General features: G+C 47.2%; 6 non-coding genes across 6 annotated transcripts; 3 read left to right on the top strand and 3 right to left on the bottom strand.

Annotated features, from left to right (window-relative positions):
* Positions 1-301: 301 nt before the first annotated feature.
* Trnad-guc lies at positions 302-373 on the bottom strand. The gene has a single exon. It is a non-coding gene; the product is annotated as a tRNA-Asp (tRNA).
* Positions 374-1,255: 882 nt separating this feature from the next.
* Positions 1,256-1,327, bottom strand: Trnad-guc. Its single transcript has one exon. It is a non-coding gene; the product is annotated as a tRNA-Asp (tRNA).
* An 881-nt stretch (positions 1,328-2,208) lies between these two features.
* On the bottom strand, positions 2,209-2,280 carry Trnad-guc. Its single transcript has one exon. It is a non-coding gene; the product is annotated as a tRNA-Asp (tRNA).
* Positions 2,281-13,160: 10,880 nt separating this feature from the next.
* On the top strand, positions 13,161-13,233 carry Trnad-guc. Its single transcript has one exon. It is a non-coding gene; the product is annotated as a tRNA-Asp (tRNA).
* Positions 13,234-14,114: 881 nt separating this feature from the next.
* On the top strand, positions 14,115-14,188 carry Trnad-guc. The gene has a single exon. It is a non-coding gene; the product is annotated as a tRNA-Asp (tRNA).
* Positions 14,189-15,512: 1,324 nt separating this feature from the next.
* Trnad-guc lies at positions 15,513-15,584 on the top strand. Its single transcript has one exon. It is a non-coding gene; the product is annotated as a tRNA-Asp (tRNA).
* Positions 15,585-16,448: the final 864 nt, after the last annotated feature.

Here is a 16,448-nt window from a genome sequence, read left to right as displayed (position 1 = left end):
TCGACAAAAGACACAACTTGAACTCAATTTGGCTATGTAGTTCAAGAGATAAACATGAGATGGCGTGTGATGTCGGATTCCATGAGTCAAAATCGAATGTGTATTCTCGTGGTCGAGAAGAACGTGGTTCAAGTGTCAACGTTTAAGAAACCAGTGCTCAATGTTGTAGACTTGTTCTACACGAAGGAGAGCGAAGGGAATAGTAACCAGAGCAAGATTCAGTTTGTTTTAAGGTTGTTGTTGTTGTTTACAGGTGGCTGTTTAAAAAGAAGCATGTACTTGAAACAGCAAAGCTGACCCCCTCCCCGGCGGGGAATTGAACCCCGGTCTCCCGCGTGACAGGCGGGGATACTGACCACTATACTACCGAGGACACGTGTGCTTCTCGACGATCTATGCGACATGCTCGAAGTAGCATACAGGCGGAAAGTCCTCAAGTACCAACACCTAGGGCGAGGGCTGCCACTGGTGCTTGGATCCCTAGATTCTTCGTACCCTCTAAATGACTAAATCCGGTCTATTTTAGGAATAGACCACCCTAGCTGGTCTACATTCAGGAGGGAACCGATTGGCAGCGATCCACGAATAGATGGAGGTGGTTAGGAAACACTTGGTTGGTACTTCAGGTCAACACGATGCACAAATTGTTCACAGCATTCTTCTAACTGTATTCTTGTTATGGAATTTTCTGACGTTTTATGTATTTTATTACTTACATGTAATTTCTTTCCGCATATTTTCCGTGCTTTTCCCCTATCTCTGTAAATTCTTCAAGTATTAATTTTCATGTTGCTTGTGTACTTTGATTGCATTTTTTTCATGTGTGGTCATTCCGCGTTCTCACGGAATGTAAGTATAATGATGTCAACCCAATATACTACCGAGGAAGCTTTTAGAGATCAAAAGCTATACATCCGGGTTGAAAGTGATGTCCCCATTAGCAGGTTCCTAGTTCGACAAAAGACACAACTTGAACTCAATTTGGCTATGTAGTTCAAGAGATAAACATGAGATGGCGTGTGATGTCGGATTCCATGAGTCAAAATCGAATGTGTATTCTCGTGGTCGAGAAGAACGTGGTTCAAGTGTCAACGTTTAAGAAACCAGTGCTCAATGTTGTAGACTTGTTCTACACGAAGGAGAGCGAAGGGAATAGTAACCAGAGCAAGATTCAGTTTGTTTTAAGGTTGTTGTTGTTGTTTACAGGTGGCTGTTTAAAAAGAAGCATGTACTTGAAACAGCAAAGCTGACCCCCCTCCCCGGCGGGGAATTGAACCCCGGTCTCCCGCGTGACAGGCGGGGATACTGACCACTATACTACCGAGGACACGTTTGCTTCTCGACGATCTCTGCGACATGCTCGAAGTAGCATACAGACGGAAAGTCCTCAAGTACCAACACCTAGGGCGAGGGCTGCCACTGGTGCTTGGATCCCTAGATTCTTCGTACCCTCTAAATGACTACATCCGGTCTATTTTAGGAATAGACCACCCTAGCTGGTCTACATTCAGGAGGGAACCGATTGGCAGCGATCCACGAATAGATGGAGGTGGTTAGGAAACACTTGGTTGGTACTTCAGGTCAACACGATGCACAAATTGTTCACAGCATTCTTCTAACTGTATTCTTGTTATGGAATTTTCTGACGTTTTATGTATTTTATTACTTACATGTAATTTCTTTCCGCATATTTTCCGTGCTTTTCCCCTATCTCTGTAAATTCTTCAAGTATTAATTTTCATGTTGCTTATGTACTTTGATTGCATTTTTTTCATGTGTGGTCATTCCGCGTTCTCACGGAATGTAAGTATAATGATGTCAACCCAATATACTACCGAGGAAGCTTTTAGAGATCAAAAGCTATACATCCGGGTTGAAAGTGATGTCCCCATTAGCAGGTTCCTAGTTCGACAAAAGACACAACTTGAACTCAATTTGGCTATGTAGTTCAAGAGATAAACATGAGATGGCGTGTGATGTCGGATTCCATGAGTCAAAATCGAATGTGTATTCTCGTGGTCGAGAAGAACGTGGTTCAAGTGTCAACGTTTAAGAAACCAGTGCTCAATGTTGTAGACTTGTTCTACACGAAGGAGAGCGAAGGGAATAGTAACCATAGCAAGATTCAGTTTGTTTTAAGGTTGTTGTTGTTGTTTACAGGTGGCTGTTTAAAAAGAAGCATGTACTTGAAACAGCAAAGCTGACCCCCTCCCCGGCGGGGAATTGAACCCCGGTCTCCCGCGTGACAGGCGGGGATACTGACCACTATACTACCGAGGACACCTTCCGTATTCACCTATTCCGTAGCCACCTTCTTCCCTCCCTTTCCCATCACCTCGCTTCGGGTCGGGTCCTGAAAGACTGTCTTACCCAACTGGACACTGAGTGTAGGAAGTTTCTAGGCCTTATTTGCAACCTTCCCAATCACGCAACGGTCCCGTTTTTCTACGCGGACCGGCGGGTTGGGGGCCTAGGAACATGCCGCCTCACTGATGATGCCGATATCTGGACCATCGCCAGGGCTGCTCAGCTCCTCACTTGTAGAGACCCTACAGTGAGGAACATATGCCGAGAGCAGCTCCATGACACCATCCGGCGAGGGTTCAGAAACGAGCATCCAGGAGTGTTGCCAGTTGGGGAATATCTTTCGGGATCCGTGGATGGGGGGCTCTACAGACTGAGGTACGCGGAGGCAGGGTCCAATCTTTGGACTCTTGCCCGCCAAGCTGCCAAACGACTGGGAGTGCGGATTGATGTATCCGGCGACGAAAATCTAAGAATTGTCGTCGATGACGTCTCCGTAAGCCCAGTCAAGGCAATCCGCGGACTTCGGAAAGTAGCTCGGCAGCGCTATACCAGGGACCTAATTTCCGACAAGAGCCACCAGGGAGTAGTTGCCACTGGCCTCTCCCTGGAAGACAAGTCGAAAGACATGGCTCGCCTGGTATCCTGCCGTACGCCCCTCTCCTTCCGCGACTGGAGATATCTTCACAGGGCCCGGCTCGACATCCTTCCTCTTCGGGGGCACTCGTGGTTTTGCTCACAGGAGCAAGATACGAGTTGCCGCCGATGCGGAAAGGAAAACGAGACCGGGTTTCATGTGCTTAACCACTGTGAAGAAGGTCTCCAGCTCGCCACCAAGAGGCACAACACCATCCAAGATCTCTTGGAATCGCTGCTAGTCAAGCAGGGACACGACGTCACGATCAACAATGCCATCCCCGGGCAAAGGTTAAGACCGGATGTTGAATTTCAACTATCCGGTTCCTGGGTGATGGTTGACGTCGTGGTCTGCTATGACCAACCAGGGAGTATGGAGAATGCCTACCAGCGGAAATATGATAAATATTCTTCGCATGGGAGGATTCTCCCCCTGGTTGTCGGGTCTCTTGGATCATGGTACCCCAGGAACGACGAAATCCGTTCGATTCTCGGAATCAACGGAAGATCCTGGGGTGCCTTCCGATTCAAGGCCCGATTGGCAGCGATCCAGGGATCAATGGATATGGTGTGTGCCCATTTCCATCATGGTGCACCAAACCCCGAAGCTGAGGATATCCCCCCTTTTCCCGTAGAAACTCCCTACCCAGTAGATTAGTAGATTCTTTCCCTCATATTTTATTTATGTAATTTTAGTAATATTTTAAAATGCACCTACCTCATACATGTTTATTCCCCTTCCGGAAACCCCTCCATAAACTAGCATCTTAGACCGTTCACCTTCGTACGATGGTACTGTTCAAGCTGCGGAGGAATATCTCGAGAGGACTTACAACCGATTGAGACCATCTCCGCAGCAGTGCCAAAGTGCGAAGGAACTCTACGACACCTGCGACTGGTCCCAACCATCAGAGGACCAGATGAACTTCCTCAATCGTGCGCCAACCCAACAAGAGCTTGAAGCTAAGCTTCGCCGGGCTACCAATACATCACCAGGGGTTGATGGCCTAGAATACCGTCATCTTAGAGCCATCGACCCCAACTGCATTCTGCTGGAAACAGTTTGTAAAATTGTCTGGAAGCTGGGGATTCCTAACTGTTGGAAGACATCGCGAACTGTCCCCATTTTCAAGAAGGGGGACACTAGCGACTATTCCAACTATAGACCAATATCCCTTCTTCCCACCATTTACAAACTGTTCTCGGGAGTGATCAGCCAAAGAATAACGGAGGTCGCCTCAGACCTTGGCTGGTTATCTCCCGAGCAAAAGGGTTTCCTCCCGGGGGTCCATGGTATTCAAGAACATACACAGCTCTTACAGACGGTTGTCGAGGAAACAAAGACCAAGCGAAGGCACATGTCCATAGCATGGCTGGACATGTGCAATGCGTTTGGTTCTGTGCCTCACGCCGTTCTGGATGAGCTGTTCACATCACTTCCAATACCAGAAGACCTCCGGCGCATCCTGGTGGACATATATTCGGGAAATCGGATGGATTTTGCCGTTGGGAAAGAATCCATTCGCATTTTCCCGACAGCGGGTGTCCGCCAGGGTGACGCTCTTAGTTCCCCTATTTTTAACCTGGCTTCCGAGCCCCTCGTCAGGGCCGGAAAGTCCAATATTAACCCCGGATTTTTATTATTTGGCTCGCTCGTGAAAACCACGGCATATGCTGACGACATTGCCGTGGTTACAAATTCTCCTTCCGAGCTCCAAAATATTTTAAACGTTTTAACCCACACTGCTAACACCTTGGGACTGCAATTTAATGCCGGGAAGTGTGCTTGTCTGGTCTTTGACAAAGGCAAGCCGTCTGAGACCCAGTGCCGAATTGATAATCAATTGATTCGGTGCTTGGGTCCAGACGACCAAGAAACATATCTTGGTACACCGATAGGCGGAAAATTGCGGTTTCGAACCCCAACTGACCTTATCCCTAACCTTGACAAGATTGCCGCCTCCAACCTTGCACCATGGCAAAAACTTGAAATTTTCCGTAGTCACCTTCTTCCCTCCCTTTCCCATCACCTCGCTTCGGGTCGGGTCCTGAAAGATTCCCTTACCCAACTGGACACTGAGTGCAGGAAGCTCCTAGGCCTTATTTGCAACTTACCCAACCACGAAACTGTCCCCTTTTTCTATGCAGATCGGCGGGTTGGGGGCCTAGGAACATGCCGCCTCACTGATGATGCTGATATCTGGACCATCGCCAGAGCTGCTCAGCTCCTCACTTGTAGAGATCCTACAGTGAGGAATGTTTGCCGAGAGCAGCTCCACGACACCATTCGGCGAGGGTTCAGAACTGAGCATCCAGGAGTGTTACCAGTTGGGGAATATCTTTCAGGATCCATGGATGGGGGGCTCTACAGACTGAGGTACGCGGAGGCAGGGTCTAACCTTTGGACTCTTGCCCGCCAAGCTGCCAAACGACTTCAAGCTCTTGTTGGGTTGGCGCACGATTAAGGAAGTTCATCTGGTCCTCTGATGGTTGGGACCAGTCGCAGGTGTCGTAGAGTTCCCTCGCACTTTGGCACTGCTGCGGAGATGGTCTCAATCGGTTGTAAGTCCTCTTGAGATATTCCTCCGCAGCTTGAACAGTACCATCGTACGAAGGTGAACGGTCTTCGAGCACCTCTCGAACGGCTCTTCTTGGGTAGATGTTGAAGAGCCGCTGAATCTTCCTCGCCTCATACGCCTTTTGCTTGATATGTCGCCGGGCCTTCTGCATCTGCCGGTTTTGGTTTCTTTTTCTTTTGTCAGGGTTTCCTCGGGGTTGTTCAGGGCTAGGGTCTTGTAAAATTTGAGCTTTAGGGAGCCAGTCAGCTGTGCAGCGTTCGAGGACGTCGTTTAGGTCATTAAGTGTCACACAGCCCAAGAAGGCAGGGACCCAGAGACTAACAAAATCGTCGTGCCTTTGGCTCTGCTCTTCTGAGCTGTGCTGACTACGTCCTCGAATACTTTGCTGACTGGGGACAAGGGATAACATCTCAAGGTTCGGTGAAGGGTCTAAAATCTGTTCTGTTAAAATTTGGGGGTTAATATTTTCTTGTGGAGGGAGTTCATAAAGCCAACTAAAATTTTGTGTATTAAAAGAAGTGGTGAACTCCCTCCTAAGATCTAAAATTGGGCTGTCGTTAAAATATGCTGGAGATAGGACATTACCAGGGGATTCAACGATCGCTGGGATTTCCACCACGGATTGCTCATCACGCTCGTCTTCTGTTGCAGTAACCTCCTCTAGAGAGATCACTGCAGCAGAAGAGTCACGGTTGGAGCAATCCATATTGGGCATCCCAGCAAATCGGATGGAGGGTGATGGATTGGGACTGGAATGTAATCTTTGGTAATGTCCTTTTAGGGTAGGGCCATCTCCAGCAAATCCACACACTCCGCATTCCCAATATTTAACTAGTCGGAGTGTGTGGGCTGTCTCTAGGTGTCTGTGGATACTACCCATGGCTCTGGTGTTAGTTGCCAAGGTAGTCCACTCACACCTAGGACACTTCGTGGGTTTCCCAGGGTATTTTAAAATGATTTTGTCCCCTTCAATTCTGGAAGGGGAAAACGTGGGGAGAGAAGAGTGAGCGAGATTAGGAGAACCCTGCGAACCATCCATTGCAGATGCAATGGTTAGTTCGAGGGAATGGCGGAGAATGCTGGAGGAAAGGGACTCAGTACAAGGTCTTGCATGTCTGCCGGCTGAAATAAACGAATTAAATTCCTTTTTACAGCCAAGGCAGACATACTGGGTGGTGTACTGAACCCCTCTCCTAGAATGTCTTTCTTTTATGTGTGTCTCCGCCAATTGTCTCTTGCGATCCCCAGACCAGGGACCGCTACCTCGCTCACCTTGACAGGATTTCTCCCCACATTTAAAAATGTTTGGCAGAGGAACTGGGATTTTAATTATTGTCCCATGGAGTCTTACTCTAGTAGCATTTCTACTAGATGCTCCTACCTCTGCCATTGCTACCCTGGGCCCACTTACATATGAAAGAATAAAACAGTAATTCTTATTGACTAAAACCAAAGAAGTAAAGAAAAAATCGGTAAAATATTTACGATTTAGTAGTATAGTGGTCAGTATCCCCGCCTGTCACGCGGGAGACCGGGGTTCAATTCCCCGCCGGGGAGGGGGTTAGCTTTGCTGTTTCAAGTACATGCTTCTTTTTAAACAGCCACCTGTAAACATCAACAGCAACCTTAAAACAAACTGAATCTTGCTCTGGTTACTATTCCCTTCGCTCTCCTTCGTGTAGAACAAGTCTACAACATTGAGCACTGGTTTCTTAAACGTTGACACTTGAACCACGTTCTTCTCGACCACGAGAATACACATTCGATTTTGACTCATGGAATCCGACATCACACGCCATCTCATGTTTATCTCTTGAACTACATAGCCAAATTGAGTTCAAGTTGTGTCTTTTGTCGAACTAGGAACCTGCTAATGGGGACATCACTTTCAACCCGGATGTATAGCTTTTGATCTCTAAAAGCTTCCTCGGTAGTATATTGGGTTGACATCATTATACTTACATTCCGTGAGAACGCGGAATGACCACACATGAAAAAAATGCAATCAAAGTACATAAGCAACATGAAAATTAATACTTGAAGAATTTACAGAGATAGGGGAAAAGCACGGAAAATATGCGGAAAGAAATTACATGTAAGTAACAAAATACATAAAACGTCAGAAAATTCCATAACAAGAATACAGTTAGAAGAATGCTGTGAACAATTTGTGCATCGTGTTGACCTGAAGTACCAACCAAGTGTTTCCTAACCACCTCCATCTATTCGTGGATCGCTGCCAATCGGTTCCCTCCTGAATGTAGACCAGCTAGGGTGGTCTATTCCTAAAATAGACCGGATGTAGTCATTTAGAGGGTACGAAGAATCTAGGGATCCAAGCACCAGTGGCAGCCCTCGCCCTAGGTGTTGGTACTTGAGGACTTTCCGTCTGTATGCTACTTCGAGCATGTCGCAGAGATCGTCGACAAGCACACGTGTCCTCGGTAGTATAGTGGTTAGTTTATGGAGGGGTTTCCGGAAGGGGAATAAACATGTATGGGGTAGGTGCATTTTAAAATATTGCTAAAATTACATAAATAAAATAGATGGGAAAGAGTCTACTAATCTACTGGGTAGGGAATTTCTACGGGAAGAGGGGGATATCCTCAGCTTCGGGGTTTGGTGCACCATGATGGAAATGGGCACACACCATATCCATTGATCCCTGGATCGCTGCCAATCGGGCCCTGAATCGGAAGGCACCCCAGGATCTTCCGTTGATTCCAAGAATCGAACGGATTTCGTCGTTCCTGGGGTACCATGATCCAAGAGACCCGACAACCAGGGGGAGAATCCTCCCATGCGAAGAATATTTATCATATTTCCGCTGGTAGGCATTCTCCATACTCCCTGGTTGGTCAAAGCAGACCACGACGTCGACCATCACCCGGGAACCGGATAGTTGAAATTCAACATCCGGTCTTAACCTCTGCCCGGGAATGGCATTGTTGATCGTGACGTCGTGTCCTTGCTTGACTAGCAGCGACTCCAAGAGATCCTGGATGGTGTTGTGCCTCTTGGTGGCGAGCTGGAGACCTTCTTCACAGTGGTTAAGCACATGAAACCCGGTCTCGTTTTCCTTTCCACATCGGCGGCAACTCGTATCTTGCTCCTGTGAGCAAAACCACGAGTGCCCCCGAAGAGGAAGGATGTCGAGCCGGGCCCTGTGAAGATATCTCCAGTCTCGGAAGGAGAGGGGCGTACGGCAGGATACCAGGCGAGCCATGTCTTTCGACTTGTCTTCCAGGGAGAGGCCAGTGGCAACTACTCCCTGGTGGCTCTTGTCAGAAATTAGGTCCCTGGTATAGCGCTGCCGAGCTACTTTCCGAAGTCCGCGGACTGCCTTCGACTGGGCTTACGGAGACGTCATCGGCGACAATTCTTATATTTTCGTCGCCGGATACATCAATCCGCACTCCCAGTCGTTTTGCAGCTTGGCGGGCAAGAGTCCAAAGATTGGACCCTGCCTCCGCGTACCTCAGTCTGTAGAGCCCCCCATCCACGGATCCCGAAAGATATTCCCCAACTGGCAACACTCCTGGATGCTCGTTTCTGAACCCTCGCCGGATGGTGTCATGGAGCTGCTCTCGGCATATGTTCCTCACTGTAGGGTCTCTACAAGTGAGGAGCTGAGCAGCCCTGGCGATGGTCCAGATATCGGCATCATCAGTGAGGCGGCATGTTCCTAGGCCCCCAACCCGCCGGTCCGCGTAGAAAAACGGGACCGTTGCGTGATTGGGAAGGTTGCAAATAAGGCCTAGAAACTTCCTGCACTCAGTGTCCAGTTGGGTAAGACAGTCTTTCAGGACCCGACCCGAAGCGAGGTGATGGGAAAGGGAGGGAAGAAGGTGGCTACGGAAGATTTCAAGTTTTTGCCATGGTGCAAGGTGGGAGGCGGCAATCTTGTCAAGGTTAGGGATAAGGTCAGTGGGAGGACGAAACCGCAATTTCCCGCCGATCGGTGTACCAAGATATGTCTCTTGGTCGTCTGGTCCCAAGCACCGAATGGGTTGAGTACCGATTCGGCACAGAGCCTCAGACGGCTTGCCTTTGTCAAAGACCAAGCAAGCACACTTCCCGGCGTTGAATTGCAGCCCTAAGGTGTCAGCGGTGAGGGATAAAATGTCTAAAATATTTTGGAGCTCGTCAGGAGAATTTGTAACCACGGCAATGTCGTCAGCATATGCCGTGGTCTTGACGAGCGAGCCAAATAATAAAAATCCGGGGTTGATATTGGACTTTCCGGCCCTGACGAGGGGCTCGGAAGCCAGATTAAAAATAGGGGCGCTAAGAGCGTCACCCTGACGAACACCTGCTGTTGGGGAAATACGAACAGATTCTTTCTGAACGGCAAAATCCATCCGATTCCCCGAGTAAATGTCCGCCAGGATGCGCCGGAGGTCGTCTGGTATCGGAAGAGAAGCAAACAGCTCTCCAAGAACGGCGTGGGGCACAGAACCAAACGCATTGCACATGTCTAGCCATGCTATAGACACATGCCTACGTTTGGTCCTTGCCTCCTCGACAACGGTCTGCAAGAGCTGTGTGTGCTCCTGGATACCATGGACCCCCGGGAGGAAACCCTTTTGCTCGGGAGATAACCAGCCAAGATCTGAGGCGACCTCTGTGAGTCTCTGACTGATTACTCCCGAGAACAGTTTGTAGATGGTCGGAAGAAGGGAAATTGGCCTAAAGTTGGAATAATCGCTAGTGACCCCTTTCTTAAAGATGGGGACTGTTCGCGATATTTTCCAACAGTTAGGAATTCCAATCTTCCAAACTATTCTACAAACTGTTTCCAGCAAGATGCAGTCGGGGTCGAGGGCCCTTAGATGTCGATATTCTAAGCCATCGACCCCTGGTGATGTATTTGTTGCCCGACGAAGTTTAGCCTCAAGCTCTTTTTGGCTAGGCGCACGATTGAGGAAGTCCATCTGGTCCCTTGATGGATGGGACCAGTCGCAGGTGTCGTAGAGTACCCTCGCACTCTGGCACTGCTGCGAAGGTAGACTCGAGCGGTGGTAAGTCCTCTCGAGGTATTCCTCCGCAGCTTCAACAGTGCCATCGTACGAGGGTGAACGATCTCCGAGCACCTCTCGAACGGCTCTTCTTGGGTAGATATTGAAGAGCCGTTGAATCTTCCTCGCTTCGTAGGCCTTGAGCTTGATCTGTCGCCGGGCTTTCTGCATCTGCCGGTTTTGGTTTCTTTTTCTACCATTAGGGTTTCCTCGGGGTTTTTCAGGGCTAGGGTCTTCTAAAATCTGTGCTTTGAGGAGCCAGTCAGCAGTGCAACGTTCGAGGACGCCTTCGAGATCAAGAAGAGTCTCGCAGCTCAGAAAAGCAGGTACCCAGAGACAAGCGAAATCGCCGCCTCTTTGGCTTTGCTCTTCTGAGCTGTCTTGGCTGCATCCTCGAACATTTTGCTGACTGGGGGAAAAGGGTTGGGTCTCTTGAACGGGATCGGGTTGTGGCCCTTCCGGAGCTACAGGTGGTGGATAAGAAATTTCTTGTAGAGGGAGTTCGTAAAGCCAACTAAAATTTTGTGTATTAAAAGATGCGGTGAACTCCCTCTCAAGAATTAAAATGGGGCTTTGGGTAAAATTTGCTGGAGATTGGGCATTACCAGGCCCCTCCTCTTCGATCGCCGGCATTCCCATCACGGATAACTCTTGACGCTCATCTTCTGTGACAGCGATCTCCTCTTGGAAGTTCGCTACCACAGAAGAATCCCGAACAGAGGTATCCGCGTTGAAAAACCGTGGCGACCGGATGGAGGGTGATTGCTGTGGTGCTGGGTGCAATCTCTGGTAATGCCCTTTTAGTGTAGGGCCATCTCCAGCAAATCCACACACTCCGCATTCCCAGTATTTCAAAAGTCGGAGTGTGTGGGCTGTCTCTAGGTGTCGATGAATACTACCCATGGCTCTGGTGTTCTTTGCCAGGGTAGTCCATTCACACCTAGGACATTTAGTGGGTCCTCCAGGGTATCTTAAAATTATTTTGTCCCCCTCGATTCTACAAGGGGGAAAAGTGGGGAGAGGTGAGTGAGCGGGATTTGGGGACCCCTGCGAACCACCGATTTCAGAAGAAACGGTGAGTTCGAGGGATTGGCGGAGAATACTGGAAGAAAGGGACTCAGTGCAGGGCCTTGCATGCCTGCCGGCTGAAATAAAGGAATTAAACTCCTTTTTGCAGCCAATGCAGACATACTGGGTCATGAACTGAACCCCTCTCTTCGAGTGTCGATCTTTGATGTGTTTCTCCGCCAACTGTCTCTTGCGTTCCCCTGACCAGGGCCCGTTACCCCGCTCACCCTGGCAAGCTCGTTCCCCACATCTTAATATGTTTGGCAGAGGAACTGGGATTTTAATAGCATTCCCATGGAGTCTTACTCTAGTAGCGTTTCTACTAGATGCTCCTTCCTCTGCCATTCTAACCCTGGGACCACTTTCATAAAAGATTAAAGGGAAGAAAGGAATAAAGGAATAAAAAGAAATAAAAAGAAAAGAGCAGAGAAATTATATAAAAAAGGAAAGAAAATGATTAAAACGATAAATATATTGGCTATTGTTTTAAAAAAGGTATCAAAAAGGTTTCGCGAAAAATAAGGATAAAAGATCGTCTGCTCATGTAAACAAACGATAAAAACGGGAGCTCATAAAAACACGTCTGCTTCGGACGGAGTCAGACCCGAACAATATAGTGGTCAGTATCCCCGCCTGTCACGCGGGAGACCGGGGTTCAATTCCCCGCCGGGGAGGGGGTCAGCTTTGCTGTTTCAAGTACATGCTTCTTTTTAAACAGACACCTGTAAACAACAACAGCAACCTTAAAACAAACTGAATCTTGCTCTGGTTACTATTCCCTTCGCTCTCCTTCGTGTAGAACAAGTCTACAACATTGAGCACTGGTTTCTTAAACGTTGACACTTGAACCACGTTCTTCTCGACCACGAGAATACACATTCGATTTGGACTCATGGAATCCGACATCACACGCCATCTCATGTTTATCTCTTGAACTACATAGCCAAATTGAGTTCAAGTTGTGTCTTTTGTCGAACTAGGAACCTGCTAATGGGGACATCACTTTCAACCCGGATGTATAGCTTTTGATCTCTAAAAGCTTCCTCGGTAGTATATTGGGTTGACATCATTATACTTACATTCCGTGAGAACGCGGAATGACCACACATGAAAAAAATGCAATCAAAGTACATAAGGAACATGAAAATTAATACTTGAAGAATTTACAGAGATAGGGGAAAAGCACGGAAAATATGCGGAAAGAAATTACATGTAAGTAATAAAATACATAAAACGTCAGAAAATTCCATAACAAGAATACAGTTAGAAGAATGCTGTGAACAATTTGTGCATCGTGTTGACCTGAAGTACCAACCAAGTGTTTCCTAACCACCTCCATCTATTCGTGGATCGCTGCCAATCGGTTCCCTCCTGAATGTAGACCAGCTAGGGTGGTCTATTCCTAAAATAGACCGGATGTAGTCATTTAGAGGGTACGAAGAATCTAGGGATCCAAGCACCAGTGGCAGCCCTCGGCCTAGGTGTTGGTACTTGAGGACTTTCCGTCTGTATGCTACTTCGAGCATGTCGCAGAGATCGTCGAGAAGCACACGTGTCCTCGGTAGTATAGTGGTCAGTATCCCCGCCTGTCACGCGGGAGACCGGGGGTTCAATTCCCCGCCGGGGAGGGGGTCAGCTTTGCTGTTTCAAGTACATGCTTCTTTTTAAACAGACACCTGTAAACAACAACAGCAACCTTAAAACAAACTGAATCTTGCTCTGGTTACTATTCCCTTCGCTCTCCTTCGTGTAGAACAAGTCTACAACATTGAGCACTGGTTTCTTAAACGTTGACACTTGAACCACGTTCTTCTCGACCACGAGAATACACATTCGATTTTGACTCATGGAATCCGACATCACACGCCATCTCATGTTTATCTCTTGAACTACATAGCCAAATTGAGTTCAAGTTGTGTCTTTTGTCGAACTAGGAACCTGCTAATGGGGACATCACTTTCAACGCGGATGTATAGCTTTTGATCTCTAAAAGCTTCCTCGGTAGTATATTGGGTTGACATCATTATACTTACATTCCGTGAGAACGCGGAATGACCACACATGAAAAAAATGCAATCAAAGTACATAAGCAACATGAAAATTAATACTTGAAGAATTTACAGAGATAGGGGAAAAGCACGGAAAATATGCGGAAAGAAATTACATGTAAGTAATAAAATACATAAAACGTCAGAAAATTCCATAACAAGAATACAGTTAGAAGAATGCTGTGAACAATTTGTGCATCGTGTTGACCTGAAGTACCAACCAAGTGTTTCCTAACCACCTCCATCTATTCGTGGATCGCTGCCAATCGGTTCCCTCCTGAATGTAGACCAGCTAGGGTGGTCTATTCCTAAAATAGACCGGATGTAGTCATTTAGAGGGTACGAAGAATCTAGGGATCCAAGCACCAGTGGCAGCCCTCGCCCTAGGTGTTGGTACTTGAGGACTTTCCGTCTGTATGCTACTTCGAGCATGTCGCAGAGATCGTCGAGAAGCACACGTGTCCTCGGTAGTATAGTGGTCAGTATCCCCGCCTGTCACGCGGGAGACCGGGGGGTTCAATTCCCCGCCGGGGAGGGGGTCAGCTTCTTTTAAAAGTACATGCTTCTTTTTAAACAGCCACCTGTAAACAACAACAGCAACCTTAAAACAAACTGAATCTTGCTCTGGTTACTATTCCCTTCGCTCTCCTTCGTGTAGAACAAGTCTACAACATTGAGCACTGGTTTCTTAAACGTTGACACTTGAACCACGTTCTTCTCGACCACGAGAATACAATCGATTTTGACTCATGGAATCCGACATCACAGCCATCTCATGTTTATCTCTTGAACTACATAGCCAAATTGAGTTCAAGTTGTCTTTGTCGAACTAGGAACCCAATGGGGACATCACTTCAATTTCCGTCTGTAGTACTTGAAAGTCGCAGAGATCGTCGAGAAGCACACGTGCCTCGGTAGTATAGTGGCAGTATCCCCAACTGTCACGCGGGAGACCGGGGGTTCAATCCCCGCCGGGGAGGGGTCAGCTTTGCTGTTTCAAGTACATGCTTCTTTTTAAACAGACACCTGTAAACAACAACAGCAACCTTAAAACAAACTGAATCTTGCTCTGGTTACTATTCCCTTCGCTCTCCTTCGTGTAGAACAAGTCTACAACATTGAGCACTGGTTTCTTAAACGTTGACACTTGAACCACGTTCTTCTCGACCACGAGAATACACATTCGATTTTGACTCATGGAATCCGACATCACACGCCATCTCATGTTTATCTCTTGAACTACATAGCCAAATTGAGTTCAAGTTGTGTCTTTTGTCGAACTAGGAACCTGCTAATGGGGACATCACTTTCAACCCGGATGTATAGCTTTTGATCTCTAAAAGCTTCCTCGGTAGTATATTGGGTTGACATCATTATACTTACATTCCGTGAGAACGCGGAATGACCACACATGAAAAAAATGCAATCAAAGTACATAAGCAACATGAAAATTAATACTTGAAGAATTTACAGAGATAGGGGAAAAGCACGGAAAATATGCGGAAAGAAATTACATGTAAGTAATAAAATACATAAAACGTCAGAAAATTCCATAACAAGAATACAGTTAGAAGAATGCTGTGAACAATTTGTGCATCGTGTTGACCTGAAGTACCAACCAAGTGTTTCCTAACCACCTCCATCTATTCGTGGATCGCTGCCAATCGGTTCCCTCCTGAATGTAGACCAGCTAGGGTGGTCTATTCCTAAAATAGACCGGATGTAGTCATTTAGAGGGTACGAAGAATCTAGGGATCCAAGCACCAGTGGCAGCCCTCGCCCTAGGTGTTGGTACTTGAGGACTTTCCGTCTGTATGCTACTTCGAGCATGTCGCAGAGATCGTCGAGAAGCACACGTGTCCTCGGTAGTATAGTGGTCAGTATCCCCGCCTGTCACGCGGGAGACCGGGGTTCAATTCCCCGCCGGGGAGGGGGTCAGCTTTGCTGTTTCAAGTACATGCTTCTTTTTAAACAGCCACCTGTAAACAACAACAGCAACCTTAAAACAAACTGAATCTTGCTCTGGTTACTATTCCCTTCGCTCTCCTTCGTGTAGAACAAGTCTACAACATTGAGCACTGGTTTCTTAAACGTTGACACTTGAACCACGTTCTTCTCGACCACGAGAATACACATTCGATTTTGACTCATGGAATCCGACATCACACGCCATCTCATGTTTATCTCTTGAACTACATAGCCAAATTGAGTTCAAGTTGTGTCTTTTGTCGAACTAGGAACCTGCTAATGGGGACATCACTTTCAACCCGGATGTATAGCTTTTGATCTCTAAAAGCTTCCTCGGTAGTATATTGGGTTGACATCATTATACTTACATTCCGTGAGAACGCGGAATGACCACACATGAAAAAAATGCAATCAAAGTACATAAGCAACATGAAAATTAATACTTGAAGAATTTACAGAGATAGGGGAAAAGCACGGAAAATATGCGGAAAGAAATTACATGTAAGTAATAAAATACATAAAACGTCAGAAAATTCCATAACAAGAATACAGTTAGAAGAATGCTGTGAACAATTTGTGCATCGTGTTGACCTGAAGTACCAACCAAGTGTTTCCTAACCACCTCCATCTATTCGTGGATCGCTGCCAATCGGTTCCCTCCTGAATGTAGACCAGCTAGGGTGGTCTATTCCTAAAATAGACCGGATGTAGTCATTTAGAGGGTACGAAGAATCTAGGGATCCAAGCACCAGTGGCAGCCCTCGCCCTAGGTGTTGGTACTTGAGGACTTTCCGTCTGTATGCTACTTCGAGCATGTCGCAGAGATC

Source organism: Daphnia magna, unplaced genomic scaffold (genome assembly GCF_020631705.1).
Source record: "Daphnia magna isolate NIES unplaced genomic scaffold, ASM2063170v1.1 Dm_contigs144, whole genome shotgun sequence".
Taxonomy (NCBI): Eukaryota; Metazoa; Arthropoda; class Branchiopoda; order Diplostraca; family Daphniidae; genus Daphnia; species Daphnia magna.
Note: the sequence above shows the minus strand (reverse complement) of the source record. Positions and strands in the feature narration are given on the sequence as shown.